The following is a 16,703-nucleotide window of genomic DNA, read 5'->3' as shown; positions in this document are numbered from 1 at the left end:
AGTGCTGGTGGGTGCTAGTGTCGCTGCAGTGACAAGGATGGATGTGGATACCTCAGAAAGACAAGCAGCATAGCCCTAAATTATTTCCAAATAAATATATAACATTAAAGGCCTTACTAATTGTAATTAAATTATTAGTTACATGCAAAACAAATTAATTTTAAACTTAAATCAGGCAAAAATAGTCTTGATAATGGGGAAAATTAAATTGTGTTGGCCACAAATGATTTTATGCAACATAGGTGGGTCTCTCCTGGATTAGTAAACCTCTCTGATTTAACATGGACAAGGCAACTTTTTTCTCTAACTAAATTTAATAGTTTTCATTGTAGTGTAGGGATTGGTTTGTCTATATGAATTAATGTATAGGGGAAATAATCTAATTAAATTTATGATAAGTTTTATAGCATCGTTCTTTTCAAATACCAAAGCAACCCTCCAATGTCAATACTGAATGTGAGTTCCAAAGAAAGTCTTTAATTGCTTGAATAGCTTACTTTATGCATTGTCAGTAGTGGTAAGAGCAATATGGACAAACTAGGGCAAAGTCAGCTCCCATTCACTTAGGAAAAATGCCATGTCCGCATGTTGCCCTCTGCAGTTGCCGTGTAATTCTAATTGACTCTCTGGGGAATCTCAGTTTGAGCCGCTGAGGGCCCAGTTCAGCTTTGGAGCTGTGAGTGAGTGACTGATGACAGAGGTTGACTCAGTGTGTTTGTGTGTGTGGAAGTGTTGAGACTAGGAGGTTATACAAAGGCCAACAGTCATTACTCCTAAGGCCCAGTGGAAATCACACCTTGGTTATCAGCTTTTACCTTTAGCACAATTAAATATATTATTAAAATTTGAAAGCACCTGAAACTTATTAACTATTTAGTAATACTTCTTTCAAAAACAAAATAAAGAAGGCTGATTAAAAATATATATGCATATACTTGAAACTGCACAAAATATTTTTAACTATACATAAATATGTTATCTAAGAATAGTAACATCTTTCCTGGAGGCTCACATAATGTTTAACATTTTCAGTGCTGTGCCAAACAAACGAGTTGCTTTTGAATACTCTAATGTTCTCTTTTTGCTCTTGAACACAGGTTGAAATATATTTGTTAAAAAGTTAATCTACCTTCAAATTCTGTATCTTTTTCTAAACAAACTCTCAGTTAAAGGGAAACTTACTCTTCAATTTCTGTAAAGAAATGAAAAGAGTGTATCTAGGGATTTTTCTTTCCTGCATAAACCACTATCACAGATTTCCAGTTAGATTTGGCCCATGTATGATATATCTGCCTATCCCAGAGAAAGTGACCAACAAATAGGTTAGTATTATTACAGAAATAAAATATCATTTAATTTAATATTTTTTTATTGAGTATAGATATAGAAATTAATAATTTCATGTTCACTTAGGTCTGTACATCTAAACTTGAGGTACAAATCTTCTTAATTTTTAAATTTGAAAATAAATAAGTCAAAATTTTATAACAAAATGAAAACATGAATACCTGAACTTCTGTCAAATATCACCTTGTATTTTACCTCAGTAATTAAAGAGAGGCATTCTTAAAGCATAATTTAAATTTTCATAAGGTTTTATCTGAATAATCTGGTAGAACTCTGGAGAGATACCCTAATGCGAAATGTAGATATGAAGAAATGAAAACAAATCCGTAGAAAGATATGAAGTTGTAATCTGTCTAAGAAATTCTCATAGAGAATCTAAGGAAAAAAGGCTCATAAACAGAGGATAAGACAGTAGTTTGCTTTCAAGAGATTAATCTAAATTAAAATGTTAATAAGCTGCTGATAAAAATTGATTATTTTTTTGCTCTGAACTCTCTTAGGGAAATTTTTTTTCCTATGATTCCACACATACATATATAGAATGTTTGATACTATAGGAATTTAAATAAAAGAAAGGTATAGGAATAGTTTGAGCTGTTTGTATGGTTACAATTAGTTCATTTTAGAAGTAATTATATTGTTCATTTCTATATGTACAGCTAATAAAAGAAAAACACCTTAAATTAAATAATATTATTTAATTTTAGTAATAATGCCACCTTCTCTGGGAAAGTGGTATTTGTTGAACACTTTCTTTGGAATAGATAAAGATTTCATATTTAATTAACATATTCACAATGAAATATCAATTACATGAAATGAAGTGTAATTATTTATTGACAAATATCTTTTTCCATAATACAGATTAATAGGCTTTTTTCTCATATGTGTGTCATAATGATTATTCTGTGTTGTCAAGGACAAGGCATTCTTTAGCCATATATTTTATAAGTGGAACTCCTCTTAATTAACATTGAGGATGTATCTATTCTGTCACTTCAGTATTTCTTAATAAATATTGTTATAATGTGTTTATTAAGTGTAATTAGAAGCAGTGAAGATATAAAGTTAGATTACAAAAAGAAAATCTTCAATTTTTTAATTTTGGAGGTTTTGTATGAATAACAAGAGTAAATATATACTGGTAATACATCAGAAAATTAAGCCAAATAATATGGAAAATGTTAACAAAAAGATAAAATGTAATCTTTAGCATAGTACTATGGGGAACTGAAACAATTCTGTTATATTGAAAAGTATATGTTCAAAATTTTGGGCTTTTAAGAAATTATAAAATTTACAAATTATAAAATGTTGAACTATTTATTACATTTTTTTTAATTTAGTAATCCCCACTTTCGTCACTGTTTTTCATTTTTAAAATTTTCTTTGATAGTCTATAAGTTTATTTTTTTAAAAATATACTTTATTGATTATGTTATTACAGCTGTCCCATTTTTTTCCTCCCTTTATTCCCCTCCGCCCTGCATACCCCCACCCACCAGCATTCCCCCACCTTAGTTCATGTCCAAGGGCCATACATATAGGTTCTTTGAGTTCCATTTCCCATATTATTCTTAACCTCCCCATGTCTATTTTGTACCTACCATTTATGCTTCTTATTCCCTGTAACTTTTCCCCCATTCTCTGCTTTTCCTCTCCCCCTCCCCACTGACAACCCTCCATGTAATCTCCATTTTTGTGATTTTGTTCCTGTTTTAGTTGTTTGCTTAGTTTGCGACCATACTCAACCATTTCTGTGAGCATCCTGATTACCATGTTCTGAACTCTGCATTTGATAGGTTGGCTGTCTCTTCATTGTTTAGTTCTATTTTTGGAGTCTTGATCTTTTTTTTCATTTGGGCCATATTTCTTTGCCTTGGTGTGCCTCTTATGTGGTAAGGGCCAGAGCCTTAGGTATTCACAAGGTCAGGGCAACTCATTTCCCTGCTTTGTGGTGCTGTATGTGGGGGAGGGATCCAAGAGGGAACAATGCTGGTTGAGCAGCTCTTGGCTGGCTTTCAGTCACTTCCCCACAAGCAAATTGGGTCCTTCTGGTGCTGATTCCTGGGCACATGGGCTTGTGTACATTCTAGGACCCTTATGTCTCTACAACAATCTCTCCTGTGAGACTGGGAGTTTCTCCTGCCCCTGCAGCCTCCGCAGGTGTTTTCAGTCAGACGGTTTCAGGTTCTATTTCCCCATGCTGGAACCCTGGATTGCGTGGTCTGTCTTGCTCCCCAGTTTTTCCTTCCTGTTTATCTGCATGTGAATGTGGGACCACCAGCTCTGCCAGCCACCGCTTTGTGGTGAGTCCTCTCCACCCTGGCTGCCCATCTCCATCCCTCTTACTGGTCTGGGTGAATGTTTCTTCTTTAACTCCTTGGTTGTAGGACTTCCATACAGTTCAATTTTCTGTCAGCTCTGGTTGTTTTATGTTTTTAAATTTGTTATTGTCCTTCTTTTGGTTGTACAAGGAGGCAAAGTATCTACCTATGCCTCCATCTTGGCTGGATGTCTAAGTTTCTGTTACATAATGTTACTTAATATTTTTCAAACTACATAATGAAATTCACTAGTAAGTCACAGGAAATTTTTTAAAGTTCATAAATATAAGATAGAAAACATTGAAGTGCCTTGCATGCATTATTCTAAGAATATGTTTCATAGAAAAATTTGCTTCAATTATACTTACTGGACTGCAATGAAAACTGAATTTCTCATTGATAGATTTGGTAAAATATTACTGAAAAGCCACTGGACTGCATGACAGACAACTGAAAAATATTGTGTATATACTTGTGTTATTTATGTCAGTAGTTCATTTACTGCATTTTATCTATAGTTTGGAATGTACACAATGAATATGACCAAGTGGCCCACTCTCAATATTGCAATCAAGACTTCACTGATGGTTGATGAATTGCCCATAAAGATGAAAGATGAAGTGTTGGACTTAATCATTTTACTGCCAGAGATCTATGTATCAATTTGTGGTGAAAAACATCCTTGAGAAAAGAAACTATTATTTAATTAGCATTGGAATATTACAGGCACAGATTTTCATTGCATAGCTATATTTCAAGTAAATTATGAAACTAAACAGAAGTCAAAGATGTAATGCAGAGTGTAGATACTGCAAAATTAAGATGGGTTTGGCCATACATAACAAACTCAACTGAATAGGTCCCTGTAAATTTGAAAAAAATCCTGAGCGCAAACAGTTTCAAATGCATGATTTACTAGTTAAAAATCTTACAGTCAAACATGATACAATATTTGGTATTACACTAAAAAAAATGTCACTAGGTTCAGGTTATTTTGTGAGATGCAAATAAACTGGTAGTTAACAAGCTGACAGACACAATTATACCAATTTCAGATATTGGGGTATTTCTGGCAGAATTGTTTAGGGCCAGAATGTGAAAATAACACTAAAGAAAAAGTTTCGGTTATTGCTCAATACCATTAAGCCCTTAGATTACACTAATTTTCATAATATATGTATGCATACATACCTTGTTGGTTGCTTCTATAAGCTGGCATTTTATTTCATTTCTTTTTTATTCCTCATTTTTTTTGTTTTCCAACTCTTTAACACTAAACTCACACTATTTTAATGTTTCATAAAATAGTATATTATACTACAACAATATTAAAGAATTTTTGTATAAAAGAAGAGTTTAGTCCAAATTCTACCCTGGCATACAGCTGCTTCATTTATCCATCTGCATTACCTTATACTCAGGATAAAGGAGGACAACTAGATGATTATAGGTGTAACCATGAACCTATAAAGATAGATATATAGCCAGCCATACATTTTAATAATTTTGTAAAGGGGCCTTTAACACCTTTGAGTTATTCACGTTCTATTTTGATTCTTGAACATCTTTTCTTCACAGTGCATTTTCTACAACAGCTTTTGTTTACCTTCCTGGTTTTTCAGTTTGGGATTAATTCTTTTATAGAAAGTCCTCCCTTCAGCTTGACCGTTAGCCTTCCTCTTTGTATTTGATAGTAGGGGAGGCCTGTTATCATAGGGATAATAGAAGATGTGATTAGATTTTCATTTATTTAGTTTCTCAAGAGGTATTTCTTTTTTCATTCTGGCTTAGATTCACTTTTTTGCCATCTTAGGGCAAGTCTCTCACTCAGCCAGGACTCTGGAATCAAGGATTTGCTATTATCACCATAATGGTCTTCAACCTTGGCTGTCAATGGAGCATTTTCAAATTGGTGTGGCCCCCACTCCAGAAATGTTAAATCAGAATCTCAGTGAATGGAATTCAGGCACAGGGACTGTTTGAAAATGTCTTATTTTATTTTAAACTGCAGCTAGGGATAAAATCATCATCCTAGAGCAGATTACCTACCTCAGCTTTGACAGTATTGGCATTGTACTGTGTACTTCTCTTGTGGGAAGCTGCCTGCTCTTCCTGTGCATTCTAATATATTTAACAGCATCCCTCACCTCTGTCCACTAGATGCCAGTAGCAACCCCTCCACACCCAACCATGTGACAACAAAAACATTTCTAGGCTGTGCCAGTATTCTCCTGGGGGCAAAACCACCCCATTTGAGAACTGTGCTCTATAGACAGAACAGTCAGGTGAAAGGGTTAATTATGAAACTAGAGTTCTAAAGTAGAGGAGTGAAAAGGACCACATAATTCAATCAGGCGCTGGCCATCTTTCAGGATGTCCTGGGCAGGGCTCAGGTGGAATTGACTCCAAGTTAGAAACCTGACTCTGGCCACTTGTATAGGACAATGATTTGGGACATTGACCCAGCTTCTGGTGCTTGAGGAGAGGCATCCAATATGTGTAAAGTCATCCAGCTGGTGCTGAATGCTCCACAGACAGCGATGGAGGTACCTTACCGGGAAATGCCATAACAGCAATGTAGGCAGAACAGGAGATAATTACAAGTCTTACTGAATAGGGCTAGGGTTAAGTCACAATGTGGGAAAGCAGAAATGAATAGCAAACTAGTAGGGCTTGCACTAACTAACTATGTGAAAGATAAAATACACAGTGTAAACAGGTCAGGGGTGATTTTCCTTACCTAATTGAGTCCTCAGTAGGCAATCCAGAACTGGTGCAACTTCAAGATTTTGTAAGGACCCAGAATCTATCTGCCTACTCTGTCATCCTTACACTGAGATCTCATGCTCGTGATTGCAAAGTTACTGCTATACCTCCAGACAGCACATTAACATAATGGGCAGGAAAAAGAACATGGGTTAAGGGACCAAGTACGAAAAACCAAGGGACTTCTTTTAGAAAAAGTGAAAGAGCTCATGCCTCTCTCAAAGAAATCTGATTACATTTAATTGACTAGAATTCTGCTAACAGATATGCAAGCTTCAAGGGAGACTGGGAGATAGAATATTTTAGCTGGACTCATTGCTGCTCAGTAAAAAAAAAATCCATTAGTATGGAAGACGAAGGAATGGATGTTGGGCAGGCCTCCAGCAGCTTCTGTAACAGAAGGTCTGGAATCTAATCTTGTAACCTGGAAGTGTTCAGATGAATCCAGGGAAATAACCCCAGCAACACACATGAGAAAGAAGAAAAGAAGTTACCTTGTAATGAAGCCAAATATGTGTCTTACTCTGGGACGATTTTGGTTATTTTCTACCAAAGAGTGGTCCAATTTCATAACACAGTCAGTCCCAAACCTGTAAATTGAATCAATTAAACTACTGTACGGAGCTGGCAATTGGTTAATCTGGCTGGAGTGGAGAGTGTAACGACAGAGGCTAAGTAAAATCTGACTTGTAGGCAACATTATGTAATTTGCACTATGTTGCTCATTTTCTCAAAGCATGAAAAAAGTAATTGGTATGAAGTTAAGATTTCATGGAATTATAAGATTCCAGGCCCCTTGGGGTTAATTTTGTTTCTTGAAATGCACTCTGGTCTGTTTTCTAAAGCCATAGTTTAAAAGCATTAAGCTTTTAAAACTTACTACTTGAAATATAATTGGCCTTGAGATTCATTTTTTTCACTTGAATTTATCTTTTGCCAGCAAACCATGTCTTTGCTGTAAAGGCCTTAGTAAGTGTGCTTTTTATGTCTGTGCTCATTAGCTATAGGAAGAGAGGGGCTAGATATTAGTGGCTAATGGGATATCTCATTTTATGGAGATGATTTTTATATTTCACAGTTCTTTAATCAATGATATACTTGTGTGTGTGTATCCTTTAAAATGATATCTATCTCTTTTTAATCTTTTAAAGTTACAATACTGAATATATTATGTCTGTCTATTGATCCAGAATTCTTTAAATATTTCATATTGTAATTTATTTTCTAAAAAGAGTACTCTTTTGAAGATGTTTTGAAGCATTTATTTTAAAAAAAAGAATCATATTCACAATGTCAAACAAATTTAAAAAATTGGTGTGCAAAATTAATTGTAAGAGGATAATAGTATTTGAATTAATAAATAGCAAGAAATGTTTCAAAATAAAAAATAAAAGTTCTTATATTATAATAACAGATTCAAAAGAAGTTTTGATTACATTTTTCCACAAAGTATTATTGTTATTTGTACAACACATTTTGTCAGTACTCCATGCGAAGCCATTTGTTATTTTCAAACTCTCATCAAGTAGTGGGTATAATTTTTTCAATAAGAAATTATGGATATTAGTCATAATTTAATTGTAAAAATTGGTACAGCAAGAGTGACTAATTTTCACCTGAAATTGGATTCACAAAAAAAGTACACTGGAGTTGAATATTTTACTTGAAAAGTATAGTGTTTTGTATTGTTTGTTTTAATCTATTGACATTTGTGAATCCTGTAGGAAATTAAATGGCTTCTCATAAGGCTCAGGGGTCCATTTAATAGTTCTCAAGCTAGACTTATGCAGCAATATTCAACAGATATATAACATGAGCTACATATGTGATTTTCAATTTTCTGGTGGACATTAAAAAAAGAAGCAGGTAAAAATTGATTTTAATAATATACTTGATTTAAACTAATATATCCAAAATAATATAATTTCATCATTTATAAGCAATTATAAATGATACAATAATGGTAATTTAACATAAATGTTAAATGCTATAAGTGAATTTTACATTATTTTTTTTCATACTGGTTCTTTGAAATCCATTGTATATTTTATGTTTATAGCATATCTAAACTTAGACTTGCTCATAGCCATATATAACTAGCGACTACTGTATATAGCTCTAAATGCTTAGATTCTATGGTTTCAGGGCAGCTGATAACTCTATTGTTCAACAAAGGGAAAAAAAGGAAACTGATTTTTTTCTCAATAAAAATAGCCTCTAAATTTAGAAATATCAATAAAAGAGGAAAATACCTGCCTTAGATAATTCATTAATTTAATTGAATCATTACATAAAATTACATGCTCTAAAAATAACAGTAAAATATTATACTTTTACTCATATTTTATGGAACAATTTTATTCAGACTATTCTCATGGGTCTCAACATCCACGTCTCCATCAACCCTAGAGTCCCCTAACCATTCTGTGGAGCACATAAGCCTTGCTATTGCCTGAGCTGATGGAGATATGGCCCTTTTTGAATTTGAATCTCATGTTATCATAGTACATTTTAACTCAATTCACAAAATTTATTCATGTAACAGTGGAGCGTGTGTGAGTGCATTCCACTCAGGAGACATTTGGTAATGCCTGTAGACATTTTTGGTCATCACATCACAACCGAGGAGAGAATGTTACTGGCATCTAGTGGGTGGAGGCCAGGAAGGGTCCCAAACATGTTACAGTGCACAGGACAGTCACCCACAGTACAGACGTTTATGGCCCAAAATGTTAATAGAACAAAGGCTGATAAACTTTGGATTAGGACAATCATTTTTGTGTTTATTCAGTATATATTTGTGATCTTTTCTCCACAATCCTCATAGTGGTACTTGTAAAAGGTATCATTAGAAATTGTTTACAGTGTGGTCCAACATTTTCAGTTCTGAATTTGAACTCACATGAAAAATGGTTAACCTGTATTAAGCCTTTGGCCTTCTTTCTTATTTATTCTGTGAGTTGATTTCTAAGGCATCTCAAATTAACGCAGGTGTAGGTCATTTGAAGCTATCATTGTATTAAAATGAGTTCCTCTTTTTATATGAAAAGGACTTGAAAACAAGACAATTTTCTCATTCTTGAGAAACAACATTTTGAGGGAAAAAGTCTTTAACTTTATTTGAACATTTATAATATTTACAACTAATTTTCACTTGAGATCTCCAAGGTTCACAGACTAATAATACACTGTGCTCTTCACATGAGACAAACTCTAGGTAAGTATTTCTTCAAATTATTTATTTTTTTAGAGTCGTTTTAGGTAGACAGTAAATTTGAGGGGAAGGTGCAGATATCTTCCCTTCAAAAGAGGTGTATCCTTGTACATCCTCCCACACAGTAGTGCATTTGTCATAATTGATGAGCCTGCATTGACATGTCCTTCTCAGCCAAACTTCATAATTTACAGTAGAATTCACTCTTTGTGTCTACATTCTGTGGGCTTGGAAGGACAGAAAGAATTATTACCAAGTACCAGAGTCGGCTCTGTGGTGGACATGGGAAAATGTCATGCAAATCCCCTTCAACAAGCATCTTGTTGCCCCTGCTGCTGAGTGTCTTTTCAGGAATAGCTTTAACTGTAGAAAGCCATTTTGCCCAAAGTCATGCCCCTTTTCAGGGTGGGCCAAGATATTAGCACAACTTAGGACAACTCGAAGGGGCTAGTCTAGCTCCAGAAATCCATGCAGGGTTGACAAGTCTGTCATTGGGCCATCACCACCCTCAACTTGTACACTTCTGACACTCTTGCTTCTGCACTTTCATTTCCACAGATTTATATCTGTGGTAACTATCCCACACATGAAACTTCATCTTACTGTTTATTTTCTAAGGAACTCAACTTGCAGCAATCCAAATTCTATGTCCAAAAATCTTGGAAATGTATATCCCTTCCCAATATGGTTACTTGCCCTTTAAAATAGGTCTCAGGAGATAACCACTGTATACAGGGTTCTTCCTCTTGGGAACAAAGTCTCTGCTTCATTCAGTGAGTGGGTCTTGGTCTGAAAACTGCTCAGATATGAATATTGGGAAAGGAATACAAATTTTTAATAGAATGGCTTTCCTTAGACCTCTGACCTGTACTTCAACTCTTGTGTTTATACAAATTAAACAAACATTTATTTGGCATCCTAGGTTTCATTAGTCCTAACAGTCATCCCCATATCAATCTGTAGGTCAGGCCCCAGGGGCTGCTGCTGCCACTTTATCTCTTAAGATCACTGCACACTCCTGACTTCTGCAACTAAGTGCAGCACTTGGCTTCTGTTGTTCTGAGGACCTACCCATCCCCTTGAGCCTAGTTTTATAAAAGCTTCTTACAAGGTTAGTTTTGTCTTGCAAAGGATTACCACAACTAAGCTTCCTGGTGGTAACGATACCCTTATCACCACAATATTCCTTAATATTTTGGTTAACAGTGTCCTCTGGAGCCAACCAGGAAAAATAATCATGTGGTTGCAAAAAATGAGGGTTTTTTTTTTTTATCTTGCCAGGAAGTTCCTCTGGCTTTCACACTTAGCCTTTAACTGGTTATTAATCACTCTCAGGCTTTATTGTCATTTTTTAGTGCATTGATTACCTCCAATAATAATTCTCTGAGGCCATTGCTCTTATAATTACCCTTTTTTCCAGCACTTCTCAAACACCTGAGGCATTGAGCCATCAGTCCTCTCCTTGCCACTCGTGCCAATTCCCAGTTCACCACCTGTGAGCATTTTAATCACTTTAGTGTTAATCGTGTATAATATTGCCTGTCAGGTAGTCCCAGTGCTGCACCTGAATGAAGAGGTCCTTAACAGTGGGGACACGGGTGTTTCATCACTAAAATCCTCCTTTAGTGTTTGCTTCTTCATACTGTTTTTGGAATCAATTGTTGCAGGTTAGGGTCCCAAGTAAACAGGCTCTGAGACTCGAAGATTGGTATTCAGGTGGCTTATCAGGGAGTTCCTTTGGGAACCTCATTTGTGAGGGGCTAGATGTTAAAAATCTAGCTTTTCTTTGCCTTTTAAAAACCTCTTTACTTTTGGCATTTCCCCCTTTAACAGCTGTAAAGTTTTTTTTTTGAAGACAGACTAAATAATAGAATTATTTCATAATATTTTTATAGAGGAATTAATACTCAGAGTAACATAGGTCTACAGCCTTTCTCAGTTCTGTTGGTATATAGATCTGCAGAGTCACATCAATCTTGTTGGGTGTCAGGGCTGTTTGAACATATTGGGTTAAGATTCAAACTCTCAGAGTTTCTGGTAGTGGTGCTAGGCAGTGGTGGGGAATAAAAAAGACATTGCATTTGACAAGGGTCAAGAAGTCAGAGGACAAAGTGGTACTGGGAAGTCTTCAGTTGGGCCAGAAAGACTGGGCAATCCTAGGAAATGAAGTTACCCTATAGCAATGGCCTAAATTCCTGACCTTTTATTTTCTTGTAGTATATTTTGGACACTTTTCTTCCAGACTTGTCTGTCTACCACTTTATTCTTTGCTCCCAGTAGGCCTTACCATTTATCTCCATGCAGGTAAAAAAAGCAATCTCAGTCATCTGCACTCTGTAGCTATTTCCCTCCCAAGCACTAACTCCTAACCACCCTGCTTCCTTATTTGCCATTCACTTTCTTCTTTTAATCTTCATAACTTCATTTCAGACAATCCTCTCTGGCCTGATCTGGCTTTCTCTTGAATTTCAAATGTTGATATGGCCTTTCGGTGAAACATCTTCAGGAGATGTCCTACCTGTGGGCCTTGATTAGGCATTTTGAACACCCTCCTGGATGGGTTCATGGAAGTCCTTAGTGATTTTTATTAGAGCAAGGGCACCAACCTCCTCAGTTCTAGAATAAGTGAATATGCCTATGATGTTATATTTCCACAGATATTTGCATTTTAACAGTGAAGGACAAACTATTTTGTAATTCTGCTAAAGAGTTATCAAAGATGAAATGAAGCTATCTGATTTGAGGGTCAGAAGAACTTAGTTGTGTTGCTGATGTGGAATGATATATGTAGGGTTAGCTTTTGGTTAAACATTAGTATTTGTGCTAATGTCATTCGATATTAGTATTGGGGATAATGGGAATGATGATACCAGTGCTTGATGCCATAAAATAGTTATAATGGCATTGTATTATTCTACTGCAAACATGAATTAGAACTAAATTTCATTTTAAAGCATCTGCCAGGAAAGGTTGTGAGAGTGTATATGCATGTGGAAGGTAAACATAAAACAAAAAAAGACAAAGCAATACTTTAACACCCCATTGTTCCTATTCCTTTAAAGAATGCTCCTCAGATTCATACTAATGAGACAAATAGGGCCAGGGAGATGTGTAACCATGGATCTAATGCTACCCAGTGAACATGGGAACCTTGCAGCAAGGCTGGGATGGTACAAACAGAAGAGACAATAGGCAGACACAGTAGGAAACAAAGGAGGCACTTCAGTAGCGTGTATCATCTCCGTATGTGAAGCTGGCTTGCATATTACCCCCATAACTGCATATAAAAGACTCAGGAAAATGAAATGTCTCAAGGGTATTATGTTGAAATGAGAATAGGCTGCCTCTGCTTTTTGCCTTAGCAGAGCAGTCTACTCTTGGCAGCATATAGGAACAGTAAATCCTATGTACGCACGTGTGTGTGTGTGTGCATGAGAGAAAGAGATTGACATAAATCTATTTAAATGTACATAGAACACATTTAAAATTTTTCTTTTCAGTAATTTTCTCTTTTATTTGTAAGACTATCCTGCCACCAAATTCTCATATACATTTTTTTAAATTCTCATATTTTATTAACAAAAAGAATTTTAAGCTTTTGAAAATTAGGTATAGTTTTGATAAATTACTTCAATGTATGGCTTTTGAATTGAGACCCATCTAGCTGTAGGGTTCCTGAAACTGAGTTCTGGTTAGCCATAGGGGTCCTAAAATGTTCTCCAGGGGGCAATTGTCTTGTCACAAATAAGTCATTTGATTTTTACCGGAAACTGTAAAGTAAGTTCGAATAACATCCTCAATGACAGGAAACAAATGCTGAGAGGCCCACAACTAGCAAGAAGTAGAACTAGCAATTCAAAGCCAATTTTTTGTCATCAACTATCGTATTGTCTTTTTTTGTATAATTTTTGCTAAATGACAATACTTAAAGTCTAAAGTCATTTAGAATTTCCAAACTTAGTTCATTACATTATCAAATGCACTAAAAAAACATTCTGCCACCCTGGAACTATTTTTAATTTGTATCTTTTTTTTAACATATCAAGAACTTGTGTTTCTTGTAAATTAACTGACATACTGACAGTAAACAAAAGCAAGAGCTGAGCCAGGTCCCCTTACTCTGAAAGTCATGTTCCTTTCACTATGTCATACAGCTGATCTTGATGTGAAGGCTTAATTATTAGGAAAAGTAGGAAATAATTCTGAAATGTGTAAATGTGTATTTTAAAAAATAAGTTGCATGTGAAAACAGATGCTTAAAATCTGGGAGTGATTAAACTTTAATTCTGAAGCCTTTAAGCACAGACAGACACAAGGCTGGCTAATCAAATTTTGCATGGAAATATATATAATAACTTTGCATCCATCTGTACCTCTCAAGAGACTGATGTTTTTATATTCGTCTTACTTAGATTTAATTTTATTGCATAAGTCACATTGTGTCATTTGTTATTTTTATATTTTAAAACATCTTGCCTTGCATTTTATTACACTTCTTTCCCTGGGGAATATTATTAGGTTTTATCATTCAAAGTATTACCTTTTATTGCCATTGTCTCAATTTTTAAAAACATTTAATTGTGGTTGACATATAATATTATATCAGTTTCAGCTGTATGACATAGTCATTTGACATTTGTATACCTTACAATGATGTGGTCATCGTGATAAAGGTAGTAACCGTTTCAGCATGGAAAGGTATTACAGTATTATTGACTGTGTTCCCTGTGCTGTACATTACATCCCAATGACATATTTGTTTTATAACTGGAAGTTTGTACCACTTATTCCTCTTTCCCTTTTTACCAGTCTCTTCTCCTCCCTCTCCTTTGGCGACCATCAGTTTGTTCCCTGTTATCCGTGAGTCTGCTTCTGTTTTGTTTTGTTTGTTTAGTTTTTATTTCATAATCATAAACCTAACTCTGTAATCCAGCCAGGCTTGGAAGGGGTGGGAAAATATGGGAAACAATGAACTGCAATGAGAGCGCAAAAATTATAAAACATTCCAAGCAGGTGGGGGTGAAGAGGTGCTCTCCTGAGCTACAGAAGGAATGGTCTAGTGGCTAAGATAAAACACAAGTCAAATTTATTAGAGTTCTCCACAGTCAATAATCATGGTCTTCTTGCTGGTCTTGCCATGCCTGGATCCACAGTACTCCATGGCTGTCACAATATCCATGTCATCTTCCACCTGACTGAAGACCACAGGCTTGCCATCCAGCCACTCAGCCTTGGCAGTGCAGATGAAAAATGGAACCATTTGTGTTGGATCCAGCATTTGCCATGGACAAGATGCCAGGGCCTGTGTGCTTCAGGATGAAATTTTCATCATCAAATTTCTCCCCGTAGATGGACTTGCTGCCTGTGTCATTGTGGCATGTGAAGTCACCACCGTGACACATAAATCCAGGAATAATTCTGTGAAAGCAGGAAGCTTTACAACCAAATACTTTCTTACCAGTGTGGAGAGCATGAACGTTTCCTGCTGTGTTTGGAACTTTGTCTGCAAACAGCTCAAAGGAAACATGGCTCAAGGGCTTGCCATGGGCAGCCACGTCTAAGAAGACGGTGGGGTTGATCATGGCCAGGTGCAGGAAGATTCCAGGCAGTGGTGGTGTCTGCAAGGCCTATTTTGCTTTTTATAGATTACAGATATAAGTGAAATAATTTAGTATTTGTCTTGTCTGTCCTTCTACACTTAGAGTAATAATCTGCAGGTTTCTTCATGGTGTCATAAATGGTAATATTTATTTATTTTTATTGCTCATAACATTCTATTGTATATGTGTACCACATCTTCTTTATCCATTCATCTGTGAAAGGATACCTAGGTTGTTTTCATATCTTGGCTATTGTAAATAATGCTGGAATGAAAATAGGGGTGTGTATGTCTTCTTGAATAAGTGTTTTTTTTTTATAATATCTAGAAGTGGAATTGCTGAGTCTTATGGTAATTGTACTTTTTAATTTTTTGAGGAATTTTTTTACTATTTTCCATAGTGGCTACACCAACCCTCATTCTCACCAACAGAGCAGGTAGCTTCCCTTTTCTCCACAATCTCACTAACACTTTTGTCCATTGACTTTAATAATAGTCATTCTGACAGGTGTAAGATGATGTCTCATTGTGCTTTTGATTTGCATTTCCCTGATGATTAGTGATGTTGGGCATCTTTTTATATATCTATTATTCATCTGTATGTCCTTTTTGGAAAAATGTGTATTGAGATCCCCTACTTATTTTTAAATCAGATTGTTTGTTTTTTTTAAATCATGTTGAGTTGTATGAGTTTTTAGAGATTTTGGATATTAACACCTTATTGAACATATAATTTCTGAATATCTTCTCCCATTCAGTAGTTTTAGTAGGTGGTTGCCTTTTTATTTTGCTGACAGTTTATTTTTCTGTGCAAAAGCTTTTTAGTTTGAAGTAGTCCTGTTTGTTTATTTTGCTTTTATTACCTTTGTCTAGGGAGACAAATTCAATAAATATTACTAAGACCAATGCCATAGTTTTCTGTCATGTTTTCTGTTAGGAATTTTATGGTTCCAGGTCTTATATTTGACTCTTTAGCCCATTTTAAGTTTATTTTTGTATATGGTACAAGAAAGTGGTCCAGTTTTATTTTTTGCATGTATCTGTAAAGTTTTCCCAATACCATTTGTTTAAAAGACTGTTATTTTCCCATTGTGTATTTTGTCTCATTTTCATAGATTAATTGACTGTATAAGTGTAGGTTTATTTCTGGGCTTTCTATTCTGGCCCATTGATCTAGGTATTTGATTTAGTGCCAATGCCATACTGCTTTGATTTCTGTAGCTTTGTAGTGTAGCTTAAAATCAGGGAACATAGTATTTCCAACTTTGTTCTTTTTTCTCAAGATTGCTTTGGCTACTAGGATTTTTCAATGGTTCTGCATAAAGTGTTCTAGTTCTGTGAAAAATGCAATTAGTATTTTGATAGGGATTGCATTAAAGCTATAGATTACTTTGGGTAGTATGGGCATGATAAGATATTAATTCTTCCCACCCATGAGCATGCTATGTGC

The 16,703-nt window shown here is 35.3% G+C and overlaps 1 pseudogene; it reads right to left on the bottom strand.

Annotated features, from left to right (window-relative positions):
* Positions 1–14,743: 14,743 nt before the first annotated feature.
* On the bottom strand, positions 14,744–15,255 carry LOC114490864 (annotated as a pseudogene).
* Positions 15,256–16,703: the final 1,448 nt, after the last annotated feature.

This window comes from Phyllostomus discolor, chromosome 2 (genome assembly GCF_004126475.2).
Source record: "Phyllostomus discolor isolate MPI-MPIP mPhyDis1 chromosome 2, mPhyDis1.pri.v3, whole genome shotgun sequence".
Taxonomy (NCBI): domain Eukaryota; kingdom Metazoa; phylum Chordata; class Mammalia; order Chiroptera; family Phyllostomidae; genus Phyllostomus; species Phyllostomus discolor.
Note: the sequence above shows the minus strand (reverse complement) of the source record. Positions and strands in the feature narration are given on the sequence as shown.